We start from the raw sequence: 16,305 nt of genomic DNA, 5'->3' as shown, positions 1-16,305 counted from the left end.
GAAGTGCTTTGAAGTGGTTAATATTATTGTGATTTGCTTATCTTGCTAAGTTATGCCAGGACAGAGCATAACAGTGGAGGCAAGTTAATTGACAATGTATGGCTAAAAACAAGAGAATGTTACAGTAAACTGCAATGTTTTTTTCCCCAGTTGTTTCACMTTTTCTGACAACATTAGACTCTTTATGGGACGCTCTATGGGAAGACTGCAGAATCAACAGACTTGCCAGGTAGATTAGGTTGAAGGAATACTTCAATATCCTCTGAGTGTATTGGCCAGCTGTTTCTTGGCCAAAGCTTCGGTACTAGGGTTGTTTTTTGGGGACGTGTGTGTGTGTGCGTGTGCGTGCGTGYGTGTGTGTGTGTGTGTTTATGGGAACTGATGTGATTCATTCTGGCCTGCCAACAACAGACCCAGCAGGTCTGATTCTAATTGCAGGTAATGATGTATTAAACAGTGGACTCAAGGTTGGAGGTGAAAGGAGAAGGAGCGTCTGTCTGTCTGTCTGTCTGTCTGTCTGTCTGTCTGTCTGTCTGTCGCTCCATGTCTGTCTCTATCCCCGACTGTCAGTCTGTCTGACTCATTGTCCCCCTGTCTCCCTGTCCCCCATGTCTCCCTGTCTCCCTCCCTCCCTGTCTGTCTGTCTGTCTGTGTGTCTGTCTGTCTGTCGCTCCGTGTCCATCTGTGTGTCGCTCCCTGTCTGTCTGTATCCCTGTCTGTCTGTATCCCTGTCTGTCTGTCTGTCTGATCAGGCGTCGGTCTGTCTGTCAGTCTGTCTCCCGGCCAGTCAATCTGTCTGTTTCCCTGTCTGTCTGTCTGATCAGGCATCAGGCGTCTGTGTATCTGCTCTCAGCAGGAGGTTAACACAGTGTGGTGGCTCTCATAATGCCCTCACACACCTAGGAGTGTGTGTGTGTGTGTGTGTGTGTGTGTGTGTGTGTGTGTGTGTGTGTGTGTGTGTGTGTGGTGTGTTGTGTGGTGTGTGTGTGTTGTGTGTGTGTGTGTGTGGGTGCTGTGCTGTTGCGTGTGTGCGTGCGTGCGTGCGCGCGTGTGTGTGGTGTGGTGTGCGCGCCTCTGTCGGTCCCTTTCAGTCGCTAACCCTGCACTGTTAGAAAAAAGGGTTCCGAAAGCGTTATTCGCTGTCCCCATAGGAGAACCCTTTTTGGTTCCCTCTATGGAAAGGGTTTAACATGGAACCAATAAAGTTCTACTTGGAACCAAAAGGGTTCCACTGGAACCAAAAAGTGCTCTTCAATAGGTTATCCTATGGGACTGCTGAATCATCTTTTTAGGATCTAGATAGCACTTTTTTTTTTAAAGCATGAAACACACCGAGAATTTGAAACACACCGAGAATGTCACTGCCGATAGACTGCCAATGGTACTTATCACAGTGGGAGTTTTTTATTTATTAGGATGTTTTCTCCGTACATCCACGGATGAGCCAGTCACACTTCATATGCAATGTGGCTATGCGATGGTAGCTATCTAAGTGCACACAACACTAAATACTTCCTCCAAGCTAGCAAACCACAGTAGCTAGTACTGACATTATAAATAATGCACAGTGGATTAGCCCAGTTTCCATGAAACAGCTACCTGTGCTAGCTGCCGAGTTAGTACAGTGTCCTTAGCTAGCTAGCTATGTTGTGCTAGCTAGCATATATGCTAACGTTAACTAGCTAGCTAAACAATTTGCTATGGGCTGGCACTGGCAGTATGGGATTATGGAGAGTGGATTATGGAGAGTGAATTGGGAGTGGGGTGGCAGGTAGCCTAGTGGTTAGAGCGTTGGACCAGTAACCGAAATGTTGCTAGATCGAATCTCCGAGCTAACAAGGTAAAGATCTGTCATTCTGCCCCTGAGCAAGGCAGTTAACCCACTGTTCCTAGGCTGTCATTGTAAATAAGAATTTGTTGTTAAAACTTCTTGTCAATAGAGGGGGCGCCATTTCGACTTTGTAAAAATTCGTTCCCAAATTAAACTGCCTCGTACTCAATTCTTGCTCGTACAATATGCATATTATTATTACTATTGGATAGAAAACACTCTCTAGTTTCTAAACCGTTTGAATTATATCTGTGAGTAAACAGAACTCAAGTTGCAGCTAACTTCCTGTCAGGAAGTGAGAAATCTGAAATTGATGCTCTGTTCCAGGGTCAGTTTATTAAATTACATGTTATCTATGAGTCGACATGCACTGCATACGATTTCCCCTATGTCAGTAAGCAGTGAGATTGGAATGGTGTTGCTAGGCAGATCTGAGCCATATAAAGGCTCATGGAACCGGGGTGCACTCTTTTCAACGTTCGTCATGGCGCAAAGGAGGACCTCAGGATGGCATTCTGAAAAGCTCTCGTTATAGCCTTAGATATATCCGGCTCTGATTTTATTCGATATAGGTGTTAAAGACATCATAATGTATTATTTTAAACCGAGTTATATCAGTTTATATCAGTATATTGCGATTTTCGGATATTTCTTTGTGCTGCTTATGAAGAGTTGGGCACATCTGGGCCACCATAGCAATGTTTGCTGCTAATTCCTTGAAGACGGCAATCTACAACAGAGCAACGATGATTTTGGACAAAGAGACCACTTGCACAAGATTCTGATGGAAGTCATCAAAAAGTAAGAACTATTTATGATGTTAATTCGTTTGTCTGTTGAAAAATGTATAAAACTATTATTCCGCCATTAATTTCGTGTCGGTCTCGCTTTAGCGCACGCTGTATGTCGTATAACTGATTTTAAAAATCTAACACAGCGGTTGCATTAAGAACTAATGTATCTTTCATTTGCTGTCAAACCTGTATTTTTTAGTCAAGTTTATGATTAGTTATTGATTAGATTAGGTGCCTCTCCCAAGATTTCTCCCGACATTTGGTTGGCCTTGGCTACTATTCTCATTGTATAACCACGATTTGTGCCGCTAAATAAGCACATTTTCGAACAAACAATATATGTATTGTGTAATATGATGTTATAGGACTGTCATCTGATTAAGTTTTGAGAAGGTTAGTGAAAAAATTAATATCTTTTGCTGTTTATTGCCTATCGCTAACGTGCATGAATCAATGCTGCTGTGTGGTTGGCTATGTAGTAAGCTAATATAATGCTAAATTGTGTTTTCGCTGTAAAACACTTAAAGAATCTGAAATATTGGCTGGATTCACAAGATCTTTGTCTTTCATTTGCTGTACGCTGTGTATTTTTCATAAATGTTTTATGATGAGTATTTAGGTAATTCACGTTGCTCTCTGTATTATTCTAGTTGCTTTGGTGAGAGTTGCGATGGTGGCTGCAATGTAAAACTATGATTTATACCTGAAATATGCACATTTTTCGAACAAAACATATGCTATACAATAAATATGTTTATCAGACTGTCATCTGATGAAGTTGTTTCTTGGTTAGTGACTATTTATATCTTTATTTGGTCGAATTTTGATAGCTACCTATGCAGGAGAAAAAATTGTGGAAAAAAAAGTTGTGTCTTTTGCTATGGTGGTAGAATAGAAATACACTATTGTGTCTTCCCTGTAAAACATTTTAAAAATCAGAAATATGAGGCTGGATTCACCAGATGTGTATCTTTCATTTGGTGTCTTGGACTTGTGATTTCATGAACATTTTATTATATGATATCCCTGTGGCTTTAGGCTAGGCTAGTCAGCTTTTTTGATGGGGGGGATCCCGGATCCGAGTTTGTTACTCGTTAGAGGTTAACTGACTTGCCTAGTTAAATAATGGTAAAAAATTAAGCTGTTTCTTTGTCATATTGCTAAGTAGTTATCAAGCTGTGGCCATCTGGATAGTATCGACAAGTGATTTCTACAACAATAGTAACATCAGCGCAGCTAGCTACGAATCTAGACCATAAGCAATACGCACAGGTTATGCATTGCCAAACAACGCTGCTGCCACCTTCTGGTTTGGAGTATTTTAACACGGCTGAGTAGCTGACTACTTCCAAGGTCTTTGCTGTGTGAACACGAGATTGACTGTCGGCAGGCAAACGTTTGAAAATCCTACCGGTGTGTCTGAGCTATATAAGAGTGTGGATACTGGAGAAGAGGAGAAGATTAACACAGCGTTGTTAAAAATTATTTTCCAATATTTTTCGTTCTGAACAGGACCATAATTTATTCCGTTCCGTTCAACTGTTCCGACCAGCTAAATATAGTTCTGAACAGGTTTTTACATTATTGCGACATTAAATTACCAATCAGTGTGGATAGAGCATCTTGCTAGGGAGTGGGTAAGCGATTTAATCTATTTAGGAGTTATTAACAGCTAATTATATTTCGCCGTAACAGTATGGTTTAATCATAATGAAAGACAAACATACACACTGTGCTGACAGTCACAATGTAGGGCGGGAGATGCAACTGACATTTTTAATGCGAGGAGGAAAGAGCATGAATGAAGCATGCCTTGTAAGCGCTGGGCATCTTGTTATCACATGCATTATCTGAATTAGGCCCACAGAATTATACCTACAGAGGAAGGGCATCTATGGACGAACTTTGAATGTCTTTGAACGCAGTGGCGGCTTGCACATTCGGGCGTTAAGGGCGGCACCCCACTTGTGATTGGTCCCATTGTTTTGGGGGGGTCCCAAAAAAAGAAAAAAGTTTGGTAAAAAAAGTATATATATAACATAATTCATGGAATGTGTAAATGTATATAGCCAACCACTAGCTTTCTAGCTAGTTAGCTCCCATACCAATTTCAAGTCTTTTTAAACTAATGTCTGACTAACTCAGAAATATGAAGTAATTTCAGAATGAAAGTTACCTGGCTAGCGCATCATGCTTTGTGACGTTATGTTAGCTAGCTATCCCCAGTTAATAATGCTGTTTGTGAACGTTATGTTAGCTAGCTTTCCCAGTTAGATAATGCTTTGTGAAGTTATGTTAGCTAGCTTTCCCCAGTTTAGATAATGCTTGTGACGTTATGTTAGCTAGCTATCCCCAGTTAGATAATGCTTAGTGAAATTATGTTAGCTAGCTATCACCAGTTAGATAATGCTTTGTGACGTTATGTTAGCTAGCTACCCCAGTTAGAAATAATGTTTTGTGACATTATGTTAGCTAGCTATCACAGTTAGATAATGCTTTGTGACGTTATGTTAGCTAGCTATCCCAGTTAGATAATGTTTGTGAATATGTGTAGCTAGCTATCACCAGTTAGATAATGCTTTTGTGACTTATGTTAGCTAGCTTCCCCAGTTAATAATGCTTTGTGACGTATGTTAGCTCCTATCCAGTTAGATAATGCTTGTGACATTATGTTGCTAGCTTCACCAGTTAGATAGCTTTGTGACGTTTGTTAGCTAGCTATCCCCAGTTAGATAATGCTCTTTGTGACGTTATGTTGCTCGTATCCCCAGTTAATAATGCTCGTGACGTTATGTAGCTAGCTTTCAAGTTAGATAATGCTTGTGACGTTATGTTAGCTAGCTATCCCAGTTAGATAATGCTTCTCGTGACGATTATGCTTAGTAGCTATCCCCATTAAGATAATGCTTGTGACGTTATTTTGTAGCTCTCCCAGTTAGATAATGCTTCGTGACGTTATGTTAGCTAGCTATCCCCAGTTAGATAATGTGTTTTCACTTAGTCAGTAGTTTCTAATTTCTTCCAAGTGGCGCAGTGGTCTAAGGCACTGCATCGTAGTGCTAGAGGCATCACTACAGACCTGGGTTTGATCCCGGCCGAGATCGGGAGTCCCATAGTCCAGCGCACAATTGGCCCAGCGTCGTCCGGGTTAGGGGAGGGTTTGGTCGGGGTAGGCTATCATTGTAAATAAGAATTTGTTCTTAACAAACTTGCMTAGTTAAATATAGATTAAATTAAATGATTGTATTATCCCTGGTGCACTCGTTCATTAGTATATAGTATAATCTAATCTGTTCAAAACAGTGGCAGCAGTGGTCATTTGGATTTTGACATGAAAAAGTGAAATAGGTGTATTTACGTTGTTGTTTAAATGCACAGGTTGATTTATATATCTTCTCAAAGAAACTAGCGGTTTGAAAACTTAGCATCATAATTCTGTCATGCTGCTTTGTTGACAACAACCACCTCGCACCAGGGTATTCAGCCAATCAGCGGCCACCGCTGTTTGAACTTCCGAGTTGGTTTAACGTTGTACCAGAGCAACAAGCTAACAAGCTTCGGTGTGCAGAGCAGCACTATAACTAAAAACACGTCTTACCTTTTTGTAGTTAATAMATCCAATGTGAAACGTGATAACTATAGTATCCTTAACTAGCATTGAAAAAGTAAATCCATTATTTTCTAATTAAACATCTCTCCCAAATATCTGAATTACATTTGTAATGTCATCAGTAGGATACAGTAACCTAGGTTACAGTAACTTAGGCTACAGTAACCTAGGCTACAGTAACCTAGGCTTCAGAGGGGAGGGGCAGGTAGCCTACATGCACACCCACTGGTAAAGATTTCCAGCTGGCAGGCGGAAGCTGGAATAATGCTGTGTTCATGTGCTAGTAGGAACTCTGAAATGTTAGACTTGCTAACTGGTTGTAGTTATACACGTGCCGCAGTTAAACCAGTTAGCAAGTCAAACATTTTGGAGTTTCCTAATTCCGAATGGCACGTGAATGCGACATAAGTCTCAGAGTGAGGGCTTTGCATAGGCGCTTTGTTGTGATTTTTCTGTGAATGGAAAAAAATGCTTGGAACATAAAAGAACGTTCAATTGCTTTTAAAATAACGTTTATATTCCGGAACAGTATAGATCACTTTTGTTTTTCGGTTCGGGTTCTATTTCTCAAATAATTTAGTTATTTTCCGGTTTTTGGTTCTGTTCCTTGAACTGGTTCCAACCCTAGGTTAGCCCTCAATATGTCCTCATAGCTTACAGTTTCCGTGTGTGTGTATATTTGTTTGTGTGTGAGTGTGTATGTGTCTGTGTGTGTGTATGTGTGTGTGTGTATGTGTGTGTGTGTGTGTCTGCTTTAGTGTGTGTGTATGAGGAAGAGGGTAGTTGAAAATGCCCTCACACTGTGGGTAACTATTATGGGATACTTACAGCTGATCCGGGCTCTCCAGCCTCTCCGGGGTTGCCTTGGAAACCTTGTGGGCCCTGGGATAGAAGAGAATAGAATAGAGAGGGCAGATTAGAGACGTCTGTGAAGTGAACCTGATGACCTTAGATGGCTATTGGTCTTTTAATAACGTGTAATATTCCCTTTGATTTCTTAGCTGATATTACTGTAAGGACTACAGGAGGTTTAAAATATACACTGTTGTTTTTGATAAACCTAAAAGTATGGTAAAAGTACAACAATAACTGATCTATGATGGACTCACTAGTTTAGAATTCCTCAAGAGTAAGTTTGAGTAGAGATAGCATGTGATATCCTCTACTATGGGTATGCTATCTTTTTACTCAGCTAACTCCAAATACCACAGCAATATCAAATCACACCAAATCCGAGTGTTCTCCTATTCCCCTCCAGGGGCCGTGTCTCTACCAAGACGAGGGTGGGGGGGGGGGAATGCAGTGGTTCCCCAAATCATGGGCTTCATGCTCAGTCATGTCCCCTGGCTGGCTGGCTGGCTGGCAATACCTTCCACTTGAACGACTTTAGAGGAGAGGTAGGAGAGGAGCTGAGCTGAGGGGCTGTGGGTGGAGGGCTTAGGAACATACATGGGTTCAAATAGGATTTGATCTCTTTCAAGTACTTTAGCTACGATTGCCTGGAGCAATGGGACTAATAGAATAGTCGCAAAACTGTAATCCCCATCCATCTGGCTCTCCAGGCAGACTCAAGCAAATGTTTACAGTATTTGAAACACTTTGAATACTATTTGAACCCAGTTCTTGCGTTGCTGAGGGGAATGGCCCACCGAGCTCTATGAAAGGTATATTGTCAGGTGCTGCGCTGCATGTCTGTCTGTCTGTCTGTCTGTCTGTCTGTCTGTCTGTCTGTCTGTCTGCGGTAGGATAAACCCCTGCAGCTTGCAGCCGGGACACGAAGGTATTCAATGCCATCTTCCTCCTCTGGAAGGGAATGCAGCACAGGAACAAATAAACCTACAGTGTGTGGAATAATGTCTTCTCTGTGTTCTACACCTGCATTGCTTGCTGTTTAGGGTTTTAGGCTGGGTTTCTGTACAGCACTTTGTGACATCGGCTGATGTAAGAAGGGCTTTATAAATAAATGTGATTGATTTGATTGATTGCTATGCAGTAACCATAACCATTCTGCTGTGTGCAGTAACCATAGTAACCATATCTAAAGTCTACTCTGTGTTTACGTTATGCTATAGACTCTCTGTATTAGTTTCCCGTCATGTATTCATTCACTGTTTGATTCAGGCCTTCACCTATACACATTCAGCATGAAGAGAACTAGACTACTGACTAATAATTCAACTCAGGACAAACTACTGTGAAGAACCACAGTCATATCATAATGTACCAGTAGACTGTATATCTGTATATGATTATATATTTATAAATGGCTCTGGGCTGAACTAAAGGTGGTTGTGAGCATCTACATTAAGAGCATCTACAGTACCCAGTGTTATATAAGGTTATAACTTTCAGGGCTTGTAGCCGGGAGTGTGTGTATGTGCGCATGTGTGTGTGTGTGTTAATTTGCAGGTACTTACAGGAGCTCCAGAGGGGCCAGGTGGCCCTCGAGGACCCATAGGGCCCTGGGGGAGAAAGAGAGACAGACGAGACGTTAGATAATAACAACATAATCACAACCTCAACCAACCTTCAAACAACTCAACGTTAAAAAATATGTTAGTTTCTCATTTTCATAATGAACTTTGACATATTTCAGAATGGAGGGGGAAGAGATAGACGTGTGTTTTCCCACTTGAACTTCTCTCTTCTCTTGTGTGTTAGAAAACATATTATTGGCTTCTTCCCCCGGCAACACAAACTCATTAGCCTGTTTCCCGTCTGCCTCCTGCCTGCCTGCCTCCCGCCTGCCTCCTGTCTGCTACCTGCCTCCTGCCTGTCTCCTGCCTGTCTCCTGTCTGCCTCCTGCCTGCCTCCTGTCTGCCTCCTGCCTGTCTCCTGCCTGCCTCCTGTCTGCCTCCTGCCTGTCAGAACCATACATCGTTTTGGAATTCCACATTCAGACTCTTTCTCTCTTTTTCTACCTCTCTCTTTCTCTCCCTCTCTTTCTCTCCCTCTCTTTCTCTCTCCCTCTGTTTTCTCTCTCTTTGTTCCCCCCCCTTTCTCCTTTTGCTCCTCTCTGTTTTCTCTTCCTTCTCTTCTCTCCTCCTTCAGTCGTCTTTCTCATCTCTCTTGGCCTCACCCCCCCCCCTCTCTCTCTCTCTCTCTGTAGTTCAGAGGTCAGGGCCAGAAGTGTTGTACTCTGAATTGGAGGCTTGAGCCCTACGGTAGCCACCTTGTTTCTTCCTTAATAAGATCATAAAAGCAGTGGGTGAAATCCTCAACGTAATCCTTGCGCTGCTCACTGATCTAACGTTAATCTCCTCCGGTTTATAAAGACTTGTCTTATCAGCAGGTGTAATACTCTTGTCAGCTCAACGTCATCGTGCATTGACACTCAGAGCTCAGAGAGACGTTTCACATTCTATACAGGCCAAATCTGTCACACAGAGAAAATCATTACATGACCAAAGACAAGACGATGAGAAAATGTACCTGATCTGGAGTTTAGTGAGAATGTCGAGGGCTTGCATCTGAAATCACACACTATTCCCGGCATAGTGTACTACTTATGACCAGAGATCTATGGGTACTGGGCAAAAGCAGTGCACTAAGTAGGGGAGAAATAGTCCACTATAAAGGGAATAGGGTGGCATTTCAGTTGCAGCCTAGACTTTCTCTCTAAGAAAAACGAAGACGTTTTTTTAAAACACATGATTTCCACTCCTCCACTCATGAAAGGGCACTTGGACAACAGTGAGACAACCTTTTATGCTCTCTATAACACAGTATTCATAGTGTTGGTGTTTAGACTGATTATAGTGGAGAAATGCAAGGCAGCAGCCAAAGCAAACGTCCCTGAGGCAGCACAGAGCAGTTACTGACAGGAAGGGAATGAAAGTCATCTTTTCAGCAGGGCGCACCGAGGACAAATCCACCGCCGCAACGGACTAGCGGCTTATCAATGGTGCTCTATGTCCATTCGTAGGCGGAGTGTGGGTGAATGTTTGGATTCTGTGTGTGTGTGTGTTTGGGGACTGTATGTGTGTGTGTGTTTGGGTGGTGTGGCCCACTGCCTCTCAGTGAAGACGCTGTGTTAGGGACCAGGGGGTGTAGGTAGAGACGTTGGGGCTTGACTCTCAGTGAAGACACTGTGTTAGGGACCAGGGGGTGTAGGTAGAGACGTTGGGGGTTGACTCTCAGTGAAGACGCTGTGTTAGGGACCAGGGGGTGTAGGTAGAGACGTTGGGGCTTGACTCTCAGTGAAGATGCTGTGTTAGGGACCAGGGGGTGTAGGTAGAGACGTTGGGGCTTGACTCTCAGTGAAGACGCTGTGTGTGTTAGGGAAGGGGTGTAGGTAGAGACGATTAGGGGGTTTGACTCTCAGTGAAGACACTGTGGTTGGGACCAGGCGGGTGTAGGTAGGCACGTAAGGTGGGTTGACTCTCAGTGAAGACGCTGGTGGTTAGGGACCAGGGGGTGTAGGTAGAGACGTAGGGAGTTGCTCCAAGTGAAAGACGCTGTTTAGGGACCAGGGGGTGTAGGTAGAGACGCTAGGGGTGTTGAACTCTCCAGTGAAGAGTCAACACCACCTCCCCTCTCCACAGGTCTCTAATGGGGTACAATCCACAGTGGTGGACTGGTCTCAGCACTTCACTACCACAGCAGCCATGCCAGCCAGCCAGCCACCGCCAAAATCTCGCTGTGGGAGCAGCCAGTCGAGCCGCCTGCTTGTTTTGGAGTTTGCAAACCAAAATAGCTCCTAAGTGAGTGTGCTCATTCTTTTTCCCTCTGGCTGAGAAGACTGGAGTGATGCAGCCTGGATGTGATTCGAGCTGGAACTGATGCCAGCTGATCTGAAGCCAGCTGGAGGTGATGCCAGCCTGGATGTGATGCCAGCTGGATGTGATGCCAGCTGGATGTGATGCCAGCTGGAGGTGATGCCAGCTGGAACTGATCCAGCTGGATCTGATGCCAGCATGGAGGTAGCAAGCTCGGAAGGTGATCCAGCTGATGTGATGCCAGCTGGAGTGATGCCAGCTGGAATGTGATGCACTGGAGGTGATGCAGCTGGGATGTGATTGCCAGCTGGAGGGTGATGCCAGATTGGATGTGATGCCAGATGGCATGGATGAGCCAGATGCCAGCCAGCTCGTTGGATGTTTTTTCAGTAAGCTCAAAAAAATGTACTAATGAAGACCAAGTCTGTTTTGCAAATCCCAACTAAACCCTGGTACAGCTCCATAGGAGGGTGTTGGGTCCAACCAAATTCTGGATGCTCCATAGGAGGGGGTGTTAAGTCACTCTGATACCCAGTTCACTAAAGGCATTAGTCAAGCAGCACAGTACGTGACATTCTTTTGCATTTGTTTGCATCCCAGGCAGGACCCTATAGAACTGGGACGATACTACTCCGAAGCCGATAGGAGAAAACTGGTAAAATGCCGCCAGGATTAGAGTGTTTTGAATGTTTCCTCATAATCTCTCTCACCATCTGGTACCTTGCATCACGCCCATCTGTGCTCCGCCAAGCCTTCTCGTCAAATCCTCCAGCCATCCTGAGGCGCAAAGTTCTGTTGGAAGACAAATGGCAATCCATAAGACACTGTAATATGACCACAAACATATTTGAACCTTCGTCATAACAGTAAATATATCTGTCATGGTAAGTTACTCTCAGTCCGCACAGCATGACTAACAGCATGACTAAACAGCATGACTAACCAGCAATGACTAAACGCATGACTAAACAGCTGACTACCACAGCACTGACTAAACAAGCATGACTAAACCAGCATGACTATAAACAGCTGACTAAACAGCATGACTAAACAGCATGACTAAACAGCATGACTAAACACATGATAAACAGAATGACTAAAACAGCATGAACTAAAACAAATCAGTGTGTCTCCTGGTCTGGTGCGACAACAGTAGATGGTTAGAGGGGTGATTCGTAGTATGGAGGGATGGACCAGATCAACAGTAGATGGTAGAGGGTGAAATGATACCACGATCAAGCAGTAGATGGTAAAGGGGATGGATTTACCAGATTCAACAGTAGATGGTAGAGGGATGGAACCAGATTCAACAGCTAGATGGTAGAGGGGGGGGATGGATACCAGATTGCAACAGCAGTAGATGGAGAGTGGGATGGCATACCAGATCAACAGTAGATGGTAGAAGGGGAATGGATCACCAGATCAACAGTAGATGGTAGAGGGGATGGATACCAGAAATCAACAGTAGATGGTAGAGGGGATGGATACCAGATCAACAGTAGATTGGTAGAGGGGATGGATACAAAACAAATTATCCAAAAACAAAAGTAAAAGAAATGGGGTAGAGGGATGGATACCAGATCAAACAGTAGATTGGTAGAGGGATGGATACCAGATCAACAGTAAGATGGTAGAGGGGATGGATTACCAGATCAACAGTAGATGGTAGAGGGGATGGATACCAGATCACAGTAGATGGTAGAGAGGGATGTTGAGTGCTAGAGTGGCCAGATCAACTAGTAGAATGGTAGAGGGGATGGATACCAGACTCAACAGTAGATGTAGAGGGGATGGATACCAGATCAAAGTAGATGGTAGAGGGGATGGAAACTCACCCAGATCAACAGTAGATGGTAGAGAGGGGATGGATACAGATCAACCAGCAGTAGATGGTTAGCAGGGATGGATACCAGCAACACAGTAGATTGGGTAAGAGGGGATGGATACCAGATAACAGCAGTAAGATGGTAGAGGGGATGGATACCAGTCAACATCAGTAGATGGTAGAGGGGATGGATACCGATCAACAGTAGATGTAGCGGGGATGGATACCGAAATCAACAGAGTCAGATGGCTAGACGGGGATGGATATCAGATCAACCAGTAGCTGGTAGAGGGATGGATACCAGATCAACAGCAGTTAGATGGTAGAGGGATGGACTACCACAGATCAACAGTAGATGGTAGAGGGGATGGATAACCATGATCAACAGTAGATGTAGAGGGGATGGATACCAGATCAACAGCAAGTAATGGTAGAGGGGATGGGATACCGAATCAACAGTAGATGGTAGAAGGGGATGATACCAGATCAACAGTAGATGGTAGAAGGGGATGGATCCAGATCAACAGCAGTAGTGGTAGAGGGATGGTAATAACCAAGATATCAACAGTAGAGTGGTAGAGGGGATGGATACCAGATTCCACAGCAAAGTAGATGGTAGAGGGATGGATATACCAAGATCAACAAGTAGATGGTACAGGGGATCGGATACCAGTCACGTAGATGGTAGAGGGGATGGATACAGATCCAACAGTAGATGGTAGAGGGGATCGATACCAGATCAACAGTACGATGGTACAGGGGATGGATAACAGATCAACACCAAGTAGAATGGTAGAGGGGATGGATACCAGATCAAACAGCAGTAGAATGGTAGGGGATGGATACAGATAACAGTAAAGATGGTAGAAGTGGGATGGATCCAGTCAACAGCAGTAGAATGGTAGAGGGGATGGATACCAGATCGAAGCAGTAGAATGTAGAGGGATGGATCACCAGATCAGCAAGCAGTAGACTGGTAGAGGGGATGGATAACCAGATCAACAGTAGATGGTAAGAGGGGATGGGTACCAGATCACAGTAGAATGGTAGAGGGGATGGATACCAGACTCAACAGTAGATGGAGAGGGGCATGGATACCATGATCAAACAGCAGTAGAATGGTAGAGGGGGTATGTAATACCAGATCAAACAGTAGATGGTTAGAGGGGATGGAATAACCAGATCAACAGCAGTAGATGGTAGAAGGATTGGATACCCAGATCACAGTAGATGGTAGAGGGGCACTGGATACCAGATCAACAGCAGTGATGGTAGAGGGGATTGGATACCAGAATCAAACAAGTAGATGGTAGAGGGGATGGATACCAGATCAACAGTAGATGTAGGGATGGAATACCAGATAACAGTAGATGGTAGAGGGGTGGAATACCAGATCAACAGTAAGAATGGTAGAAGGGGATGGATTACAGATCAAACAAAGTAGATTGTAGAGGGGATGGATTACCAGATCAACAGTAGATTGGTAGAGGGGATGGATACCAGATCAATAGTAAGATGGTAGAGGATGGATACCAGTCAATAGAGATGGTAGAGGGGATGGATACCAGATCAATACGTAAGATTGGTAGAGGGGAACTGGATACCCAGATCAATAGTACGATGGTAAGAGGGGCATCGGATACGCCAGATCCCATAGTAGATGGTAGAGGGGATGGATACCAGATCAACAGTAGATGGTAGGAGGGGAATGGAATACCAGATCAACAGTAAGATGGTAGAGGGGATGATAACAGAATTCAAACAGTAGATGGTAGAGAGGGGATGGATACCAAGATCAAACAGTAGATGGTAAGGGGATGGATTACCGATCAACAGTAGAATGGTAGAGGGGGATGGATACCAAGATTCAAACAGTAAGAATGTAGAGGGATGGATACCAGATCAACAGTATGATGGTAGAGGGTAATGGATAACAGAATCAACAGTAGATGGTGAGGGGATGGATACCAAGATCAACAGCATAGATGGTAGAGGGATGGATACCAGATCAACCAGCTAGAATGGTAGAGGGGGATGGATACCAGATCAACAGGGCAGTAGATGGTAAGAGGGGATGGATCACCCGATCAACAGGCAGTTTGAATGGTAGAAGGGGATGGATACCAGATCAACAGTAGAATGTAGAAGGGGATGTCCAGATCAACAGCAGTAAGATGGTGAGGGGATGGATACCAGAATCAACAGTAGATGGTAGAAGGGGATGGATACCCAGATTTCAACAGCGTAGATGGTAGAGGGGATGGATACCAGATCACAGTAGATGGTAGAGGGGAATGGATACCAGATCCAAACAGTAGATGGTAGAGGGGAATGGGAGTACCATCAACAGCAGTAGATGGTAGAGGGATGGATTCCACGATAACAGTAGATGGGTAGAAGGGGATTGGATACCAAGATCAAACCAGTAGATGGGTAGAGGGTTTGATGGATTCCAGATCACCAGGCAAAGTAGATGGTAGAGGGGATGGATACCAGATTCACAGTAGATGGTAGAGGGGATGGGGATACCAGGATCAACCAGCAGTAGATGGTAGAGGGGATGGATACCAGATCAACAGTAGATGGTACAGGGGGATTGCGATACCAGATCAACAGTAGAAAGTGGTAGAAGGGGATGGATAAACCAGATCAAACAGTAGCACTGGTAGGGCGATGGATACCAGATCAACAGTAAGATGGTACAGGGGGATGGATATCAGATCAACGCAGTAGGTGGTAGACGGGGATGGATACAGATCAACAGCAGTAGAATGGTAGAGGGGGATGATACCAGATTCAACAGTAGATGGTAAGAGGTGGATGGAATACCAGATTCAACAGGCAGTAGATGGTAAGACGGGGATGGATACCAGATGTCAACAGTAGATGGTAGAGGGAGATACCAGATCAACAGCAGTAGAATGGGTAGGGGCGATGGTACCAGATAACAGTAGATGGTAAAGGGGATGGATACCAGATCAACAGTAGATGGCTAGAGGGGATGATACCAGAATCAAAAGTAAGAATGGTAAGAGGGGTATGGATACCATGATCAACATGCAGTAGATGGTAGAGGGGAACTGGATACCAGATCAACAGTAGATGGTAGAGGGGACTGGATACCAGATCAATCAGCAGTAGATGGTAGAGGGGGATGGAATCCCAGATCAACAGTAGATTGGTAGGGATGGATACCAGATCAACAGCAGTAGATGTAGAGGGGGAGGATACAGATTCAACCAGTAGATGGTAGAGGGGTGGATACCAGATCAAAACACAGTAGACTGGTAGAAGGGGATGGATAACCTCAGATCAACCCCGAAAAAACAGAACAACAGTGATGGATGAGATGTATCGACCAGAAGGGGAATGGATACCAGATCAACAGTAGTGGTGAGGGGGGGATGGATACAAGTATCAACAGTAGATGGTAGAACGGGGATGGATACCAGAATTCAGATAGAATGGTAGAGGGATGATTTAACCAGATCAACAGAGAATGGTAAGCAGCGGGTGCATGGGATACC

At 44.2% G+C, this 16,305-nt stretch overlaps 1 pseudogene; it reads right to left on the bottom strand.

Annotated features, from left to right (window-relative positions):
* Window positions 1-16,305, bottom strand: part of LOC111970766 (collagen alpha-1(II) chain-like) — a 72,477-nt pseudogene that overhangs the window by 54,730 nt on the left and 1,442 nt on the right.

This window comes from Salvelinus sp. IW2-2015, linkage group LG11 (genome assembly GCF_002910315.2).
Source record: "Salvelinus sp. IW2-2015 linkage group LG11, ASM291031v2, whole genome shotgun sequence".
NCBI lineage: Eukaryota > Metazoa > Chordata > Actinopteri > Salmoniformes > Salmonidae > Salvelinus > Salvelinus sp. IW2-2015.
The sequence above is the reverse complement of the archived record's forward strand: the minus strand, read 5'-3'. Positions and strand labels throughout refer to the sequence as shown.